This window comes from Ranitomeya variabilis, chromosome 1, assembly GCF_051348905.1.
Source record: "Ranitomeya variabilis isolate aRanVar5 chromosome 1, aRanVar5.hap1, whole genome shotgun sequence".
Classification (NCBI taxonomy): domain Eukaryota; kingdom Metazoa; phylum Chordata; class Amphibia; order Anura; family Dendrobatidae; genus Ranitomeya; species Ranitomeya variabilis.
In genome coordinates, this window is record NC_135232.1 from 386,103,095 (window position 1) to 386,124,872 (window position 21,778).

Sequence of the window (21,778 nt, forward strand, 5' to 3'; positions counted from 1 at the left end):
CATGATGGCGGCCACAGCCACTCACACACCGAATGGCAGTCCTCAAAGCCTTCAATTCATGGTATGATGGTCTTCACAACTCTTCTATACAAGATTTTCTCCCCCACATCCCCTCCTCACAGCCTCCCACCAGCAGCACCTTATAATGTATGATGGATCCACAGTCCCCCACACAGTAGAGTACTCCCACAGCACCCTAGCACAGTACGGTTATTGTTATTACTATTAATTATTTATATAGCACCATTGATTCCATGTATTCCAGTATGATAGCCCCCATAGCCAGATCCTGATCCTATTCCATACACGCAAACCCAACTTTTGCAGATGTCGGGGAGGGCTTAATGTGCTGGGTTATTCCATCCAGGATGGAAGCTTTATGTTTGTTTTTTCCCACCTTGTCTTTCCATGACCCTTGAGCCAATCCACCACTGTCTTGCCAACAATTGAGAAAGGAATTTTGCACAGGTTTTTACCAACTACAGAAAAGGCAATGGAAGTAACCAGGGTTCAGTTCCATCTCTCCAGGGGCCACATGTTGTAGATCAATACATAACATTTATTATACAGCATCTGGTCAATATACCGGCATTACTTCAATGATTGCTAGATTTGTGGCCGTCAGGAGAGACTAAATATAGTACAGTCCATCTTTAAGTTCTTCCTAGAAAATGTAATACTATTAGGACTTATTGTTGGCAGGACCTTTAATAGTTGCTTTCCATCCAGCTGAGGTTTTCATAAATAGCACAGAAATCCTCACAGGCCCCCAATTCATGTTCTATTTCCACCTATTTAAGAAGATGCTCCAGACATTAGGGATCGTCTGATTCTGCATTTAAGTGACAAATTCTGCTTCATATTTTCCAGTTTTAAAATTAATTTTATATACACTTTAAAATATGATGACAGACTGATGTCTCCCAGGGCCAGCATTTTAAATCTAAATGTCTTCTCACTCAACAAACACTTTCATTTGATCATATGAATGAGCTCTAAAGAATACAATTCCTCATATAAATCAATATTCATTGACAATATTAGTAAATATTAATTACATGATCAGCCAAATTCTATTATTTTACCAGCCCTAGAAGGCAGAACTATGTTGTTTTTCTTTTTTTTTTTACTTTTACCAGGAACTGAGTCAATCGCCAGGAAAAGTCTGACTGTAAACATCACTAAGAGAAAAATTCTGCTAAACCATCTCTGTGCTTTTAATAACAACCTCAGATGATCCAGATGAGTCTGTTTCCTTCCTTTCCTCTGTCACAGCAAAATTTACTGCGTAGTTGTTGCTTGGAATCTCATTCCTGTCATATGGAATTAACATAAACGATCATGATAACAATAAATAGATATTTATATATGTTAAGTAGTTTTCATTCAGTGTTGCTACAATGTAACTCCTAAGCTGCAGTCTATGTGTAAGTCCATTTCTATAGAAATATCTGTAGTGACATGGCTGGAACATTGCCTTAGAGTGCTGGAGAATATGTTTTATTTGACCTAGGTAGCACATCTGCATAGAATTATTGCATTCTCCAACAATTATGTTTTTTGTATTGAATGATTAATCATCCATTATACAGTCTGGAACCAAGCTGCCTCAACAAAAGTAAATTCATATCTATATTGCTCACAGCTTTGAAGTGGATGAGTAGTGACTAACACTTTGGCTGCATACAAGTTTCAAACCACAGAGTTAAAATGTCTTAAATTACTGTATGCTACTTTTCATGGTACCTTCATTTGTAGAATATGCAATATACTGCAAGTTTGTTAGACAAAAGCACGTTTGTTAATATAAGTGAAAAATACATGTAAGAGTGGTGGACTGTTGTGCTGCGTTCCTACCCCTGAAGACAACAATCGCGCTATGCAGGCTCCGACTGGCCTACAGGGTAACAGGGGAATCCCCCGGTGGACCCCTGTGCAAATCCGGGCCCCCAACCCCACTGTATGGGTTCTACGTGGCATAATTCACTTTATTCACTCTGTATAGAAAAGAGATGCTTCTCATTCATTAACCAAACTATCCAGTTTATTATTATTATTATTATTATTATTATTATATAGAGATATAGGTAATGAGGGTAATGTAATATTTGTATGCAAGTGGTCCCCCAAAGTCACTGTTACTGGTGGGCCTTTGGCACCCCAGTCCGACACTGGCGCTATGTGTACAGTGTCATGTGGGTTTACGTGTAATATGAATAGTGATGTGGGTCTCTTATATTGGCTAATGATAATATACAGCGTATAATTAATGGAAAGTGTTAAGCCCAGGGTTAGACTTGGGGTAGTACAAGTACTGTTTACATAGTTACTGTAAGTGGTTTAGCAACAGTATAATGACAATAGTTTTAGTCTATAGGATAGGATATAGTTAATGGATGGAACTAGCTCAGACTAGGGTTAGTGAAAAGTGAATACTTCCTGATAGTGGGTCAGACAGGAAAATGTGACAAGCACTCCGTTGCTGGGCTGCTCTGGTGGCGTCTCTGGAGCTTGATGCTGGGCCGCACCATCTTGGCCGCTCACGTGTTTTCATGTGGGCGGTTCTTGCTGACGCCCCCTTCACCTCGCCTGACGCCCTCGGCGCCGCTCTTGCCACGATCCGACTGCGCATGCGCCGACATACGGCGCTGGTTTTCATTCTGATTGGCCGCCTATTCTTACAAAAAGCGTACCTTTCCCATGATGCCATACCCCCGGAAGAAGGCACAGCGCCAAAACGCGCGTTGGGGTGGGTGGCATCGTGGTCCAGCAGGTAAATATCGTTACTATTGTTTACTATCTGTATGCGCACTGTTTGTTCTTATATATTGGCCTGTGACCAGTGCATGTGATATTTGTTACACGGTGTACTGACCCATGGATATATTGCCTGGTCTATTGTGGCCTATGATTCTATTTACTTTTGATCTCTAGCGCTTTTCAGCTTACTGGCACCTGTTTGCCTGCTAGTGACCACCCTGCCACCTGTTTGTGGTGTGTTCCCTGTCATTTTCTGTGTGTTTTTATGCCTTTTGTTACTCTTTTAATTAATAAAGATCTCCCATGGTTACTATGGTTCTTTTGGTGCTTTTTTGGTTCTCTTTGGTTTTCCTATTATGCATGCACTGAACCTTTACATATCCTGGCACCCCAATAACTTTGTGGTGGGGGTGTAATGTTGGTTCGGAATTTTTGATTTAGGAAAATGTGACAAGGTCCAGTTCAGTTGCAGTGGGCTGCTAGGGCCAGCATGTACCAATCGTTCAAGGCCGTGGGAGGCCGTACTGATATCACTTGTGGATATTCATGCAACATCCAGAGCCTAGGGCTCAGTCTGGGTACAAGGAAGACTGCCTGGTCTTCTGACACACAGAGGTTGGAGGATGTGGGATTGCATGAAGGGCAGGTGACTGGTCCCGGACACTGCTGCAGTGGTCAGGAAATTCCTGAGGCAAACAGATTCAGTGGGCTTAGGGATAGTCAAGGACGAACAAGTGGTAAGGCTGAAGATGCATTGTACTAAAGAAGTAAGAAAGTGCTGTGCCCTATCTCACATTTTACAACTTGATAAACTTGAACTGACCAGTAAATGTTTACATGTTGCAATGAACTTGGTGTCCCCTGAAATGTGTGAAGCGGCTCCTGAGGATGGAAGCCTGGAGATGACGGAGGCTTGCGACCTACAAGTGAGTGTGATGCACCCCACACCTGACAGCACACTGGGACACTGCTTTTCTGTAAAAAAAATTGATGATATTCTAATTTAGTGAGAAGCACCAGTATGTTTTCCATGTTGAATGTCTATAATAATGAACATGGCATTCCAGTAATTACAAGTGCTTCTCACTAAATTAGAATATCATCAAAAACGTAATTTATTTCAGTTCTTCAATAGAAAAAGTGAAACTCATATATAGCTCTGGCAAAAATTAAGAGACCACTCATTAGAGTACTTGGATGAAACGCCCGCAAACATAGGGAGAATATGCAAACTCCTTGCAGATGTTGTCTTTGGTGGAATTTCCAGGACCCCAGTGCAGCCCCTCTTTATACTGTGCCAAGGGCCGGACTGGCCATCTGACAATTCTGGCAAATGCCAGAAGGGCCTGTCTGGTCATGGGCTGCCTTGTGTGCTACGTTGTTAACAGAATCCGTGTTCTCAAGACACCCATACTGTTAAGAGTTGTGACAGAGCACAAAGTTACTGCCTCAGTCACTTACCCCAGCAGGCCACGGGAATCATTAGAAATATTGGTCTTGTAGAAAATCTTCCTGTCCTCCATCCAGGGTAATTAGTAATATATCCCATCTGGTGCTTTGTGACGGGGACAACATGGGCCTGTGTGATTTGAAATGCCAGGGCTGAATTTCAGTCCCAGTCCGTACCTGAGTCTATGCCCCATACTGGTCCCTCACATAGTGTCCCCCTGCACTGTTTAGTCTCTATGCTGTGTCCCCTCCTCACACTTATACTCCTATGTAGGGTTGAGCGAAACGGATCGTTCATTTTCATAAGTCGCCGACTTTTGGCAAAGTCGGCGTCTCATGAAACCGAGCCGATCCCTGTGTGGGGTCTGCCAGGCGGTACGCGACTTTCGCGCCAAAGTCGCGTTTCAATGACGCTAAAAGCGCCATTTCTCAGCCAATGAAGGTGGACGCAGAGTGTGGGCAGCGTGATGACATAGATCTCAGTCCCCACCATCTTAGAGAAGGGCATTGCAGTGATTGGCTTGCTTTCTGCGGCGTCACAGGGGCTATAAAGGGGCGTTCCCGCCGACCGCCATCTTACTGCTGCTGATCTGAGCGTAGGGAGAGGTTGCTGCAGCTTCTTCGGAAGCAGGGATAGTGATAGGCAGGGTACATAAAGCTACAAACCGCTTGTGCTGTAGCGATTTCCACTGTCCAACACCACCTTTTGATTGCAGGGACAGTGGAAGCTACATTTTTTTTTCCTCAGCGCTGTAGCTCATTGGGCTGCCCTAGAAGGCTCCCTGACCCTGATAGCTGCGTTGCTGTGCCTGTGTGTACGCCGCTGTGCAAACCAACTGCTTTTTTCAAAGCACAAATCCTGTTTTTCCTTCCTTTCTGCACAGCTATCTTGTGTGTTTGTCCACACTTTTGTGTGCAGCAGTCCTTTTTTATAGCTGCCTGCCATACTTTTCTGAGATAACTGCAGGGAGATAAATATTGGCAAGTCTGCCTCCGTGCCATTGCTGTGTGTGGCATCTGTCTCTCATTGTGTGGCACCGAAAACACTGTGTAATACTTGGCCATTTTTTTTTTGGGGGGGGGGGGTACATTCTCCCTTTTCCAAAAAAAAATTAGTGGGAGATAAATATTGGCAAGTCTGCCTCCGTGCCATTGCTGTGTGTGGCATCTGTCTCTCATTGTGTGGCACCGAAAACACTGTGTAATACTTGGCCATTTTTTTTTTTTTTTGCTAAATTCTCCCTTTTCAAAAAAAAAAATTAGTGGGAGATAAATATTGGCAAGTCTGCCTCCGTGCCATTGCTGTGTGTGGCATCTGTCTCTCATTGTGTGGCACCGAAAACACTGTGTAATACTTGGCCATTTTTTTATTTTTGGGGTACATTCTCCCTTTTCCCTAAAAAGAATTAGTGGGAGATAAATATTGGCAAGTCTGCCTCCGTGCCATTGCTGTGTGTGGCATCTGTCTCTCATTGTGTGCCACCGAAAACACTGTGTAATACTTGGCCATTTTTTTTTTTTGCTAAATTCTCCCTTTTCAAAAAAAAAATTAGTGGGAGATAAATATTGGCAAGTCTGCCTCCGTGCCATTGCTGTGTGTGGCATCTGTCTCTCATTGTGTGGCACCGAAAACACTGTGTAATACTTGGCCATTTTTTTATTTTTGGGGTACATTCTCCCTTTTCCCAAAAAAGAATTAGTGGGAGATAAATATTGGCAAGTCTGCCTCCATGCCATTGCTGTGTGTGGCATCTGTCTCTCATTGTGTGCCACCGAAAACACTGTGTAATACTTGCCCATTTTTTTTTTTTGCTAAATTCTCCCTTTTCAAAAAAAAAAAATTAGTGGGAGATAAATATTGGCAAGTCTGCCTCCGTGCCATTGCTGTGTGTGGCATCTGTCTCTCATTGTGTGGCACTGAAAACACTGTGTAATACTTGGCCATTTTTTTATTTTTGGGGTACATTCTCCCTTTTCCCAAAAAAGAATTAGTGGGAGATAAATATTGGCAAGTCTGCCTCCATGCCATTGCTGTGTGTGGCATCTGTCTCTCATTGTGTGCCACCGAAAACACTGTGTAATACTTGGCCTTTTTTTTGGGGGGGGGTACATTCTCCCTTTTCCAAAAAAAAAAATAGTGGGAGATAAATATTGGCAAGTCTGCCTCCGTGCCATTGCAGTGTGTGGCATCTGTCTCTCATTGTGTGGCACCGAAAACACTGTGTAATACTTGGCCATTTTTTTATTTTTGGGGTACATTCTCCCTTTTCCCAAAAAAGAATTAGTGGGAGATAAATATTGGCAAGTCTGCCTCCATGCCATTGCTGTGTGTGGCATCTGTCTCTCATTGTGTGCCACCGAAAACACTGTGTAATACTTGGCCTTTTTTTTTTGGGGGGTACATTCTCCCTTTTCCAAAAAAAAAAAATAGTGGGAGATAAATATTGGCAAGTCTGCCTCCGTGCCATTGCTGTGTGTGGCATCTGTCTCTCATTGTGTGCCACCGAAAACACTGTGTAATACTTGGCCATTTTTTTTTTTTTGCTAAATTCTCCCTTTTCAAAAAAAAAATTAGTGGGAGATAAATATTGGCAAGTTTGCCTCCGTGCCATTGCTGTGTGTGGCATCTGTCTCTCATTGTGTGGCACCGAAAACACTGTAATACTTGGCCATTTTTTTATTTTTGGGGTACATTCTCCCTTTTCCCAAAAAAGAATTAGTGGGAGATAAATATTGGCAAGTCTGCCTCCGTGCCATTGCTGTGTGTGGCATCTGTCTCTCATTGTGTGCCACCGAAAACACTGTGTAATACTTGGCCATTTTTTTTTTTTGCTAAATTCTCCCTTTTCAAAAAAAAAAATTAGTGGGAGATAAATATTGGCAAGTCTGCCTCCGTGCCATTGCTGTGTGTGGCATCTGTCTCTCATTGTGTGGCACCGAAAACACTGTGTAATACTTGGCCATTTTTTTATTTTTGGGGTACATTCTCCCTTTTCCCAAAAAAGAATTAGTGGGAGATAAATATTGGCAAGTCTGCCTCCATGCCATTGCTGTGTGTGGCATCTGTCTCTCATTGTGTGCCACCGAAAACACTGTGTAATACTTGGCCTTTTTTTTTGGGGGGGGGTACATTCTCCCTTTTCCCAAAAAAAAAATAGTGGGAGATAAATATTGGGAAGTCTGCCTCCGTGCCATTGCTGTGTGTGGCATCTGTCTCTCATTGTGTGGCACCGAAAACACTGTGTAATACTTGGCCATTTTTTTATTTTTGGGGTACATTCTCCCTTTTCCCTAAAAAGAATTAGTGGGAGATAAATATTGGCAAGTCTGCCTCCGTGCCATTGCTGTGTGTGGCATCTGTCTCTCATTGTGTGCCACCGAAAACACTGTGTAATACTTGGCTATTTTTTTTTTTTGCTAAATTCTCCCTTTTCAAAAAAAAAAATTAGTGGGAGATAAATATTGGCAAGTCTGCCTCCGTGCCATTGCTGTGTGTGGCATCTGTCTCTCATTGTGTGGCACCGAAAACACTGTGTAATACTTGGCCATTTTTTTATTTTTGGGGTACATTCTCCCTTTTCCCAAAAAAGAATTAGTGGGAGATAAATATTGACAAGTCTGCCTCCATGCCATTGCTGTGTGTGGCATCTGTCTCTCATTGTGTGCCACCGAAAACACTGTGTAATACTTGGCCTTTTTTTGGGGGGGGGGTACATTCTCCCTTTTCCAAAAAAAAAAAATAGTGGGAGATAAATATTGGCAAGTCTGCCTCCGTGCCATTGCTGTGTGTGGCATCTGTCTCTCATTGTGTGCCACCGAAAACACTGTGTAATACTTGCCCATTTTTTTTTTTTGCTAAATTCTCCCTTTTCAAAAAAAAAAATTAGTGGGAGATAAATATTGGCAAGTCTGCCTCCGTGCCATTGCAGTGTGTGGCATCTGTCTCTCATTGTGTGGCACCGAAAACACTGTGTAATACTTGGCCATTTTTTTATTTTTGGGGTACATTCTCCCTTTTCCCAAAAAAGAATTAGTGGGAGATAAATATTGGCAAGTCTGCCTCCATGCCATTGCTGTGTGTGGCATCTGTCTCTCATTGTGTGCCACCGAAAACACTGTGTAATACTTGGCCTTTTTTTTTGGGGGGGGGTACATTCTCCCTTTTCCAAAAAAAAAAATAGTGGGAGATAAATATTGGCAAGTCTGCCTCCGTGCCATTGCAGTGTGTGGCATCTGTCTCTCATTGTGTGCCACCGAAAACACTGTGTAATACTTGGCCTTTTTTTTGGGGGGGTACATTCTCCCTTTTCCAAAAAAAAAAATAGTGGGAGATAAATATTGGCAAGTCTGCCTCCGTGCCATTGCTGTGTGTGGCATCTGTCTCTCATTGTGTGCCACCGAAAACACTGTGTAATACTTGGCCATTTTTTTTTTTTTGCTAAATTCTCCCTTTTCAAAAAAAAAAATTAGTGGGAGATAAATATTGGCAAGTTTGCCTCCGTGCCATTGCTGTGTGTGGCATCTGTCTCTCATTGTGTGGCACCGAAAACACTGTGTAATACTTGGCCATTTTTTTATTTTTGGGGTACATTCTCCCTTTTCCCAAAAAAGAATTAGTGGGAGATAAATATTGGCAAGTCTGCCTCCGTGCCATTGCTGTGTGTGGCATCTGTCTCTCATTGTGTGCCACCGAAAACACTGTGTAATACTTGGCCTTTTTTTTTGGGGGGGGTACATTCTCCCTTTTCCCAAAAAAAAATTAGTGGGAGATAAATATTGGCAAGTCTGCCTCCGTGCCATTGCTGTGTCTGGCATCTGTCTCTCATTGTGTGCCACCGAAAACACTGTGTAATACTTGGCCTTTTTTTGGGGGGGGGTACATTCTCCCTTTTCCAAAAAAAAAATTAGTGGGAGATAAATATTGGCAAGTCTGTCTCCGTGCTATTGCTGTGTGTGGCATCTGTCTCTCATTGTGTGCCACCGAAAACACTGTGTAATACTTGGCCTTTTTTTTTTTTGGGGGGGGGGGTACATTCTCCCTTTTCCAAAAAAAAAAATTAGTGGGAGATAAATATTGGCAAGTCTGCCTCCGTGCCATTGCTGTGTGTGGCATCTGTCTCTCATTGTGTGCCACCGAAAACCACTGTGTAATACTGGGCCTTTTTTTGGGGGGGGGGGGTAAATTCTCCCAGAAAAAAAAAAAATAGTGGGAGATTAAGATTGGCATTTCTGCTTGAGTGCTGGTCCTGTGTGTGCCATCTGTCTCAAATTATTGGGGCACAGAAAACCTAGTGTGTAACATTGGGCCTGATTTTCCTTTCAATGTCAGGCACCTATAAAGGTATATATAAATCCTACAGAAGTTAGAGTTCACCTTATAAGTTGTTTTACAGTAACAAATACCGTTACTTTTGTTACGTTTTGCAAACAATGAGGAAGTCTAGTGGAAGAGGTCGTGGCCGTGGGCGGTCATTGTCAGCTGGTAATGATGGTAGTGGTGGTGGAGCATCAGGTGGTCGTGGTAAAAGCAGTACAGCACCTAAGTCTCGAGTTGTTGAGCCAGGTTCGTTGTCTGGCTACACAAGGCCTCGAACGCTCTCTTTTCTGGGAGTAGGAAAACCACTTTTGAAGCCAGAGCAGGAGGAACAAGTATTGGCTTTCATTGCTCACTCTGCCTCTAGCTCTTTCGCCTCCTCCTCGGAAAATGCCAAATGTCAGAGCAGTGCATCGTCAGTGGATGCTCCCGGTCACGAACAAGTCGCTTCCTTGTGTCCTTCACTAAAAACAACAGTTAAGGATGCGTCAGTCGACACAACAGGTTACTCCATGGAGCTCTTTACACATACCGTTCCTGGGTTAGACAGTGAAACACTTAACAGGCCATGCCCATTAGAAGTTGAATCGGACATGGAGTGCACAGATGCACAGCCACAGCCAGATTACTATGCTGTTCCTTTGACTCAGACCAGAACATTGCCCTCGCAGCGTACTGAGGCAGAATCAAACCCAGCGGAGACTATGGTGCCCCGTCACGAACGCTATACCACCGGCTTACACGGTGACACAGACGAAATTGCACACGACATAGAAGAGGAGGTCATAGATGACCCAGTTGTGGACCCTGATTGGCAGCCATTGGGGGAACAGGGTGCAGGCGGCAGTAGTTCTGAAGCGGAGGAGGAGGAGCCGCAGCAGGCATCAACATCACAACAGGTTCCATCTACCGGGCCCGTATCTGGCCAAAAACGCGTGGCAAAAACAAAACCAGTTGGAGGACAGCGTGGCCATCCGGTTAAAGAAGCTCAGTCTGCAATGCCTGAAAAGGTATCAGATAGTAGAAAGAGTGCAGTCTGGCATTTTTTTAAACAACATCCAAATGATCAGCGCAAAGTCATCTGTCAAAAATGTTCAACTACCTTAAGCAGAGGTCAGAATCTTAGAAGTCTAAATACAAGTTGCATGCATAGACATTTATCCACCATGCATTTGCAAGCCTGGACTAACTACCAAACGTCCCTAAAGGTTGCAGCACCCTCGGCCAATGAAGCTAGTCAGCAACGCTACATCCCTTCCCTCCCTGTAAGCCGACCATTTCCCACACCACCTGCAGTATCTGTGCAGCTTTCGTCGCCAGGCCAAAGCAGTCAGGGAATCACCAGGTTAGTAGTAGGAAACACTGCATGTAGGGCACCGGCAAGAATACCATCTCCAACCCTCTCTCAGTCACCCATGTCCACCGGCACCACCGCTAGTTCCACGATCTCCAGCTCTCCAGTCCAGCTCACCCTACATGAGACTCTTGTTAGGAAAAGGAAGTACTCATCCTCGCATCCGCATACACAGGGTTTGAACGCCCACATTGCTAGACTAATCTCATTAGAGATGATGCCCTACCGGTTAGTTGAAAGCGAAGTTTTCAAAGCGCTGATGGACTACGCTGTACCACGCTACGAGCTACCCAGTCGGCACTTCTTTTCTAGAAAAGCCATCCCAGCCCTCCAACAGCATGTTAAAGACCGCATCGTCCATGCACTCAGGCAGTCTGTGACTACAAAGGTGTACCTGACAACAGATGCATGGACCAGTAGGCATGGCCAGGGACGTTACGTGTCCATCACGGCACACTGGGTGAATGTGGTGGATGCAGGGTCCACAGGGGACAGCAATATTGGGACAGTTCTGCCTAGCCCACGGTCAAGGAAAGAGTTGGCTGTAGGCGTTCGCCCCCCCCCTCCTCTTCCTCCTCCTCATGCAGAAGCGAGAGCTCGTCCACAGACAGCAGTCGCACATCCACTCCATCCGCAGCTGCTACTGTTGCACACCAGGTGTGCCATTATGGGACAGCTAGTGGCAAGCGTCAGCAGGCTGTATTGGCAATGAAGTGTTTGGGCGACAACAGACACACCGCGGAAGTTCTGTCCGAGTTCTTGCAGAATGAAACTCAGTCATGGCTGGGCACTGTACATCTTGAGGCAGGCAAGGTAGTGAGTGATAACGGAAGGAATTTCATGGCTGCCATAGCCCTTTCCCAACTGAAACACATTCCTTGCCTGGCTCACACCTTAAACCTGGTGGTGCAGTGCTTCCTGAAAAGTTACCCGGGGCTACCCGACCTGCTCCTCAAAGTGCGCAGACTTTGCTCGCATATCCGCCGTTCGCCCGTACACTCCAGCCGTATGCAGAACTATCAGCGGTCTTTGAACCTTCCCCAGCATCACCTAATCATCGACGTTGCAACAAGGTGGAACTCCACACTGCACATGCTTCAGAGACTGTGCGAACAGAGGCGTGCTGTAATGTATTTGTGGGAGGATACACGGGCAGGCAGTTGGATGGCAGACATGGAGTTGTCAGGTGTGCAGTGGTCGAAGCTACAAGACCTGTGTCAAGTCCTTCAGTGTTTTGAGGAATGCACACGGCTGGTTAGTGCAGACAACGCCATAATAAGCATGAGCATCCCCCTAATGCGTCTGCTGATGCAAAGTTTGACGCACATAAAGGAGCAGGCGTCTGCAGCCGAGGAAGAGGAAAGCCTTGATGACAGTCAGCCATTGTCTGGTCAGGGCCGTGTAGAGGACGCTGTAGCAGGCGAAGAGGAGGAGGAGGACGAGGAGGATGATGGGGATGAGTACTTTTTGAATGAGGAAGCTTCTCCTGGGCCAACAGAAATTAGTGGCGTTGCAAGGCCGGGTTCTGTTTTTTTAAGGGAGACAAGTGACGTAGATTTGCCTGTAACTGCCCCTCCAACCAGCACAACCGCAGATTTGACAACTGGAACTTTGGCCCACATGGCGGATTATGCCTTACGTATCCTCAAAAGGGACACATGCATTATTAAAATGATGAGCGATGACGATTACTGGTTGGCCTGCATCCTTGACCCTCGCTATAAAGGCAAATTGCAAAATATTATGCCACATGAGAACCTCGAACAAATTTTAGCAACCAAACAAGCTACTCTTGTAGACCTTTTGATTCAGGCATTCCCAGCACACAGCGCCGGTGATGGTTCTCACACAAGCTGCAGGGGGCTACATGGCAGAGGTGTTAGAAGTGCACAGATCAGAAGTGGCGTTGGACAGAGGGGTTTTCTGACCAGGTTGTGGAGTGATTTCGCAATGACCGCAGACAGGACAGGTACTGCAGCATCTATTCAAAGTGACAGGAGACAACATTTGTCCAGTATGGTTACTAACTATTTTTCAGCCCTTATTGATGTTCTCCCTCAACCGTCATTCCCATTTGATTACTGGGCATCCAAATTAGACACCTGGCCTGAATTGGCAGATTATGCGTTGCAGGAGCTTGCTTGCCCAGCAGCTATTGTGCTATCAGAAAGAGTATTCAGTGCTGCTGGTTCAATATTAACCGAAAAAAGGACTCGTCTGTCTACCCAAAATGTGGATGATCTCACCTTCATTAAAATGAACCACTCCTGGATTTCAAATTATTTTGCCCCACCTTTCCCGGCTGACACCTAGCTTTCCTATAAAAAGGTCTTGCTTGTGGACTCGTCTTACTGAGTGTTCAAATCTCTTAATTTGCAGCAGCTGTTTGACCAGCATAAGACATGTTTACACATCCCTCAATGGGAAAACTCCCCCCACGGGGCCGTTGTCTCACTCTCGACACTTGGCGCAAGCACCCGTTAGTTACAGTGCTGTTTGTCGGAAGAGGTGGGTGTGCTCGCTTTTGGTCGACGGCACTGCCACTGGGTCCCTCATAGTACAATGTAGTGTCTCTGGCGGTGGTGGTGCGCACCCAACGTCAGACACACCGTTGTAACATGAGGGGCCCTGGGGCGGTACCGCCGGCCACAAGAGAGTTCCCCCCCCCCCCAGCTCAAACTGTGCTCTACCACGTGCAAAATTATCTCGCACAGCTCCACCAATGTTTAGTCTATGCGCTGACATCATTCAATGCCTGGCACTGACAAACAATACCAATTTGTTGACATCTATGATGCTAGTTAAAGTAGTCTGGGTCAGTGTCCTATATTGACACCAGTAAATACTAATTTACTGCCAAATTACTTTGTCATAAACTCTGCAGATGAGCCCACCCCTGTACCTAAGCATGCCACCCTTTTTTTATTTATAGTTGTTTTGCGAGACATTAACATCTATTTATTTTTTGGGAGTACTAACTGTGTCAGACACTTCTTGCAATACTCCTCCACTGACCACAATGCTGCCTGCCTGTGTATCCATGTAACCGATTTAAAACTGCCATGAGCCTACTGTTTGTTATTTTAGGCCTTTGTTAGCCTGTCTGCGGTCCCTACTTGCAATACTCCTCCACTGACCACAATGCTGCCTGGAGTGCCTCCCTGTGTATCCATGTAACCGATTTAAAACTGCCATGACTGCCTATTGTTTGTTATTTTAGGCCTTTGTTAGCCTGTCTGTGGCCCCTACTTGCAATACTACTCCACTAACCACAATGCTGCCTGCCTGTGTATCCATGTAACCGATTTAAAACTGCCATGAGCCTACTGTTTGTTATTTTAGGCCTTTGATAGCCTGTCTGCGGCCCCTACTTGCAATACTCCTCCACTGACCACAATGCTGCCTGCCTGTGTATCCATGTAACCGATTTAAAACTGCCATGAGCCTACTGTTTGTTATTTTAGGCCTTTGATAGCCTGTCTGCGGCCCCTACTTGCAATACTCCTCCACTGACCACAATGCTGCCTGCCTGTGTATCCATGTAACCGATTTAAAACTGCCATGACTGCCTATTGTTTGTTATTTTAGGCCTTTGTTAGCCTTTCTGCGGCCCCTACTTGCAATACTACTCCACTAACCACAATGCTGCCTGCCTGTGTATCCATGTAACCGATTTAAAACTGCCATGAGCCTACTGTTTGTTATTTTAGGCCTTTGATAGCTTGTCTGCAGCCCCTACTTGCAATACTCCTCCACTGACCACAATGCTGCCTGGAGTGCCTCCCTGTGTATCCATGTAACCGATTTAAAACTGCCATGACTGCCTATTGTTTGTTATTTTAGGCCTTTGTTAGCCTGTCTGCGGCCCCTACTTGCATTACTACTCCACTAACCACAATGCTGCCTGCCTGTGTATCCATGTAACCGATTTAAAACTGCCATGAGCCTACTGTTTGTTATTTTAGGCCTTTGATAGCCTGTCTGCGGCCCCTACTTGCAATACTCCTCCACTGACCACAATGCTTCCTGCCTGTGTATCCATGTAACCGATTTTAAACTGCCATGAGCCTACTGTTTGTTATTTTAGGCCTTTGATAGCCTGTCTGCAGCCCCTACTTGCAATACTCCTCCACTGACCACAATGCTGCCTGCCTGTGTATCCATGTAACCGATTTAAAACTGCCATGAGCCTACTGTTTGTTATTTTAGGCCTTTGATAGCCTGTCTGCAGCCCCTACTTGCAATACTCCTCCACTGACCACAATGCTGCCTGCCTGTGTATCCATGTAACCGATTTAAAACTGCCATGAGCCTACTGTTTGTTATTTTAGGCCTTTGATAGCCTGTCTGCGGCCCCTACTTGCAATACTCCTCCACTGACCACAATGCTGCCTGGAGTGCCTCCCTGTGTATCCATGTAACCGATTTAAAACTGCCATGACTGCCTATTGTTTGTTATTTTAGGCCTTTGTTAGCCTTTCTGCGGCCCCTACTTGCAATACTACTCCACTAACCACAATGCTGCCTGCCTGTGTATCCATGTAACCGATTTAAAACTGCCATGAGCCTACTGTTTGTTATTTTAGGCCTTTGATAGCCTGTCTGCGGCCCCTACTTGCAATACTCCTCCACTGACCACAATGCTGCCTGCCTGTGTATCCATGTAACCGATTTAAAACTGCCATGAGCCTACTGTTTGTTATTTTAGGCCTTTGATAGCCTGTCTGCGGCCCCTACTTGCAATACTCCTCCACTGACCACAATGCTGCCTGCCTGTGTATCCATGTAGCCGATTTAAAACTGCCATGAGCCTACTGTTTGTTATTTTAGGCCTTTGATAGCCTGTCTGCGGTCCCTACTTGCAATACTCCTCAACTGACCACACCAATGCTGCCCGTGTACCCCTGGAACCTATTTAAAAGTTCATAGAGCCTAGTTATATATTTTATTTACTATTAATAAGGCCATGATGGACTACGCTGTACCACGCTACAAGCTAACCAGTCGACACTTCTTTTGCGAGAAATGCCATCCCAACCCTCCACCAGCATGTAAAAGACCGCATTGTCCATGCACTCTGGCAATCTGTGAGTACAAAGGTGCACCTGACAACAGACGCATGGACCTGTAGGCATGGCCACGGAAGATTACGTGTCCATTACGGCGCAATGGGTTAATGTGGTGGATGCATGGTCCATAGGGGACAGCCTACTAAGTCTGTCTGCAGTCCCTAATTCAAATTGTCCTCCACTGTCTAAATCGGAGCTTCCACCTTCTGGCTTTCGGCCTATAGTATCAGAAATTAAACTGCATTTGGCCTTCAACTTTGGTTACGGCCTACTAACAGTGTCTGCCCCTCCCCGGTGTTTGCCCTCAACTGAATAAAGCTGAGCTTCAACCTTCTGGCTCTCATTAAGTGCTGTGTTTTTAAAAATTGGTGGTTAGGGCCTACTAACGGTGTCTGCCCCTCCCTGGTGTTTGCCCTCAACTGAATAAAGCTGAGCTTCAGTCTTTAGGCTTTTGGCCTAAAGTATCAGATATTAAACTGCATTTGGCCTATTAGTGTGTTTGGGCCCTTAAAACAGTGTCTGCTGCTCCTGGGTTTGCTACTCCACTGAACAAAGCAATGCCGCCTGTTTAGTCCTGTTACCAATTTTGAACTGCATTTAGCCTACTTTATTCTTTGGCCCTATATCTGTTTCCTCCTCATCCTGCCCATTGCCCAGCCATTGCTAGATGAGTCTGCTGGTACATTGACCTAGACCACTACATTCCCCTTGCACTCTACACAGCCAGAATCTGACTCTGCTGAAAGTGAGGTTCCTGTTGTGAACTGTATTTCTTGGCTCCCTCTTGTGATCACTAGCGGTATGACACTTTGATTGTCTTTCTCCAGGTTGGTACCCACCTGGTTTGTTAGGCCTTGGGTGTTCCTATTTAGACTTCCTGGAAGCTCAGTCTAGTGCCTGGAAGCGATGTAATCAGTCTATGTCTGTTTTCTCCTGACTCCTGGTCCTCTGATTTTTGCAAGAAAAGCTAAGTCAGCTTTCTTATTTTGGTTTATTGCATTTGTTCTTATTTTGTTCCAGCTTGTACAAAATGTGATTCCTGTTTTTGCTGGAAGCTCTAAGGGGGCTGATATTCTCCCCCCACACCGTTAGTCGGTGCGGGGGTTCTTGGATATTCAGCGTGGATATTTTTGTAGGGTTTTTGCTGACCGCATAAGTCCGCTTCCTATTTTCTGCTATTAATTAGTGGGCCTCTCTTTGCTAAATCTAGTTCATACTTACGTTTGTCTTTTCTTCTTACCTCACCGTTATTATTTGTTGGGGGCTTGTATATTATCTTTGGGGTCCTTTCTCTTGAGGCAAGTGAGGTCTTATTTTCTCTGAAAGGGTTAGTTAGTTCTCCGGCTGGTGCGAGACGTCTAGAACCAACGTAGGTACGTTCCCCGGCTGCTTCTAGTTGTTTGTGCTAGGATCAGGTATGCGGTCAGCCAAGTTACCACCTCCCTATGAGCTGGTTTTTGTGGTTGCGGACTTAGCTACAACTCCTGAGATCCTCTACCACTAGGATCACAACAGTATTCCAGGCCTAAAAGTGAATATTTAATGCATTGCAGAAGCGGGATTAAAAGAAAAGAAGTTCTGAGGTTTTTTTTTGTTTTGTTTTTGTTTTGTTTTTTTTTCTTCCCCTTTATCTCTGAGTGGCTTGAAGCTCTGCTGCAGACATGAATGTTCAGACTCTGATTACTAGTGTGGATCAGCTTGCTGCACGTGTGCAGGGCATTCAGGATTTTGTTACAAGTAGTCCTATGTCAGAGCCTAAGATACCTATTCCTGAGCTGTTCTCTGGAGATCGATTTAAATTTAGGAATTTTAGGAATAATTGTAAATTGTTTCTTTCTTTGAGACCTCGTTCATCTGGAGACTCAGCTCAGCAAGTAAAAATTGTTATCTCCTTCTTGCGTGGCGACCCTCAGGATTGGGCCTTCTCATTGGCGCCAGGAGATCCGGCATTGACAAATATTGATGCGTTTTTTCTGGCGCTCGGATTGCTTTATGAGGAGCCCAATCTTGAAATTCAGGCAGAAAAAGCGTTGCTGGCTATTTCTCAGGGCCAGGATGAAGCTGAGGTATATTGCCAAAAATTTCTGAAATGGTCCGTGCTTACTCAATGGAATGAGTGTGCTCTGGCCGCAAATTTCAGAAATGGCCTTTCTGAAGCTATTCAGAATGTGATGGTGGGCTTTCCCATTCCTACAAGTCTGAATGATTCTATGGCTCTTGCTATTCAGATTGATCGGCGTTTGCGGGAGCGCAAATCTGCTAATCCTCTGGCGGTGTTGTCTGAAGGGACACCTGACTCAATGCAATGTGATAGAATGCAGACTAGAACCAAACGACAAAATCATAGACGTCAGAATGGGTTGTGTTTTTACTGTGGTGATTCTACACATGTTATCTCAGCATGCTCTAAACACCTAGCAAAGGTTGTTAGTCCTGTCGCCATTGGTAATTTGCAACCTAAGTTTATTTTGTCTGTGACTTTAATTTGCTCATTGTCTTCCTACCCTGTTATGGCATTTGTGGATTCAGGTGCTGCCCTGAGCCTTATGGACTTGTCGTTTGCCAAGCGCTGTGGTTTTGTCCTGGAGCCTTTAGAAAATCCTATTCCTCTTAGAGGAATTGATGCTACGCCATTGGCGGAGAATAAACCGCAGTATTGGACACAAGTGACCATGTGCATGACTCCTGAACATCGGGAGGTGATTCGTTTTCTTGTTCTGCATAAAATGCATGATTTGGTCGTTTTAGGTCTGCCATGGTTACAGACCCATAATCCAGTTTTGGATTGGAAGGCAATGTCTGTGTCAAGTTGGGGTTGTCAGGGAATTCATTGTGATTCCCCGTCGGTGTCTATTGCTTCTTCTGCTCCTTCTGAGGTTCCGGAGTATTTAATGGACTATCAGGATGTGTTCAGTGAGTCCAGGTCCAGTGCCCTTCCTCCTCATAGGGACTGTGACTGCGCAATAGATTTGATTCCGGGTAGTAAATTTCCTAAGGGACGATTATTTAATCTATCTGTACCTGAGCATGCCGCAATGCGTTCTTATATAAAGGAGTCTTTGGAGAAGGGACATATTCGTCCATCCTCTTCCCCTCTTGGTGCGGGTTTCTTTTTTGTAGCCAAGAAAGACGGGTCTTTGAGACCTTGTATAGACTATCGGCTTCTGAATAAAATCACGGTCAAATTTCAGTATCCTTTGCCACTATTGTCGGACTTGTTTGCCCGGATTAAGGGTGCCAAGTGGTTCACCAAGATAGATCTTCGGGGTGCGTACAACCTTGTGCGCATTAAGCAGGGAGATGAATGGAAAACTGTGTTTAATACGCCCGAAGGTCATTTTGAGTACTTGGTGATGCCTTTTGGGCTCTCTAATGCTCCTTCAGTGTTTCAGTCCTTTATGCATGACATCTTCCGGAAGTATCTAGATAAATTTATGATTGTTTATCTGGATGATATTCTGTTTTTTTCTGATGATTGGGATTCTCATGTAAAACAGGTCAGGATGGTGTTTCAGGTTTTGCGTGATAATGCTTTGTTTGTGAAGGGCTCAAAGTGTCTCTTTGGAGTGCAGAAGGTTTCCTTTCTGGGTTTCATTTTCTCCCCTTCTACAGTAGAGATGGACCCAGTCAAGGTCCGAGCTATTCATGATTGGACTCAACCCACGTCTGTTAAGAGTCTACAGAAGTTCTTGGGTTTTGCGAATTTCTACCGTCGTTTTATTGCTAATTTCTCTAGCGTTGTTAAACCTTTGACGGATATGACCAAGAAAGGTTCTGATGTTGCTAATTGGGCTCCGGCAGCCGTCGAGGCTTTCCGGGAGCTGAAGCGCCGGTTTACTTCGGCGCCTGTTTTGTGCCAGCCTGATGTCTCACTTCCCTTTCAGATTGAAGTGGACGCTTCTGAGATCGGTGCAGGGGCTGTTTTGTCGCAGAGAGGCTCTGGTTGCTCTGTGATGAGACCTTGTGCTTTTTTTTCTAGGAAATTTTCGCCTGCGGAGCGGAACTATGATGTTGGTAATCGGGAGTTGTTGGCCATGAAGTGGGCATTTGAGGAGTGGCGTCATTGGCTCGAGGGAGCTAAGCATCGTGTGGTGGTCTTGACTCTTGACTGATCACAAAAATTTGATGTATCTCGAGTCTGCTAAGCGCCTGAATCCTAGACAGGCTCGTTGGTCATTGTTTTTCTCCCGTTTTGACTTTGTGGTCTCATACCTGCCTGGTTCGAAGAATGTGAAGGCTGATGCTCTTTCTAGGAGTTTTGTGCCTGACTCTCCGGGAGTCTCAGAGCCAGCTGGTATTCTTAAAGAGGGAGTAATCTTGTCGGCCATTTCTCCTGATTTGCGATGTGTGTTGCAGAGATTTCAGGCTGGTAGACCTGATCCTTGCCCACCTGATAGACTGTTTGTTCCTGATAAATGGACCAGCAGAGTTATCTCCGAGGTTCATTCCTCAGTGTTGGCAGGGCATCTTGGGATTTTTGGTACCAGAGATTTGGTAGCTAGGTCCTTTTGGTGGCCTTCCTTGTCGCGGGATGTGCGTTCGTTTGTGCAGTCCTGTGGGATTTGTGCTCGGGCTAAGCCTTGCTGTTCTCGTGCCAGCGCTTTGCTTTTGCCCTTGCCCATCCCGAAGAGGCCCTGGACACACATTTCCATGGATTTCATTTCAGATCTTCCGGTGTCTCAAGGAATGTCTGTCATCTGGGTGGTATGTGATCGCTTTTCCAAGATGGTCCATTTGGTGCCCTTGTCTAAGTTGCCTTCCTCTTCCGATCTGGTTCCTTTGTTCTTTCAGAACGTGGTTCGTTTGCATGGCATTCCTGAGAATATTGTGTCTGACAGAGGATCCCAGTTTGTGTCCAGATTCTGGCGATCTTTTTGTGCTAGGATGGGCATTGATTTGTCGTTTTCATCTGCCTTTCATCCTCAGACTAATGGCCAAACGGAGCGAACTAATCAGACACTGGAGGCTTATTTGAGATGTTTTGTTTCTGCAGATCAGGATGATTGGGTGACCTTCTTGCCATTGGCTGAGTTTGCCCTCAATAATCGGGCTAGTTCCGCTAGTTTGGTTTCGCCATTTTTCTGCAACTCTGGTTTTCATCCTCGTTTTTCCTCGGGGCATGTTGAATCTTCTGACTGTCCTGGGGTGGATTCCGTGGTGGATAGGTTGCAGCGGATTTGGAATCATGTGGTGGACAACTTGAAGTTGTCACAGGAGAAGGCTCAGCGTTTTGCCAACCGCCGCCGCGGTGTGGGTCCCCGACTTCGTGTTGGGGATTTGGTTTGGTTGTCTTCTCGGTATGTCCCTCTGAAGGTTTCCTCTCCTAAGTTTAAGCCTCGCTTTATTGGTCCTTATAAAATTTTGGAAGTCCTTAATCCGGTGTCTTTTCGTTTGGATCTTCCGGTGTCATTTGCCATTCACAATGTGTTCCATAGGTCTTTGTTGCGGCAGTACGTTGTGCCTGTGGTTCCTGCTGTTGACCCTCCTGCTCCGGTCTTGGTTGAGGGCGAGTTGGAGTACGTGGTGGAGAAGATCTTGGATTCTCGTCTCTCTAGACGGAGGCTTCAGTATCTGGTCAAATGGAAGGGCTATGGTCAGGAGGATAATTCCTGGGTGGTCGCCTCTGATGTTCATGCGGCCGATTTGGTTCGTGCCTTTCACGCTGCTCATCCTGATCGCCCTGGTGGTCGTGGTGAGGGTTCGGTGACCCCTCCTTAAAGGGGGGGTACTGTTGTGAACTGTATTTCTTGGCTCCCTCTTGTGATCACTAGCGGTATGACACTTTGATTGTCTTTCTCCAGGTTTGTACCCACCTGGTTCGTTAGGCCTTGG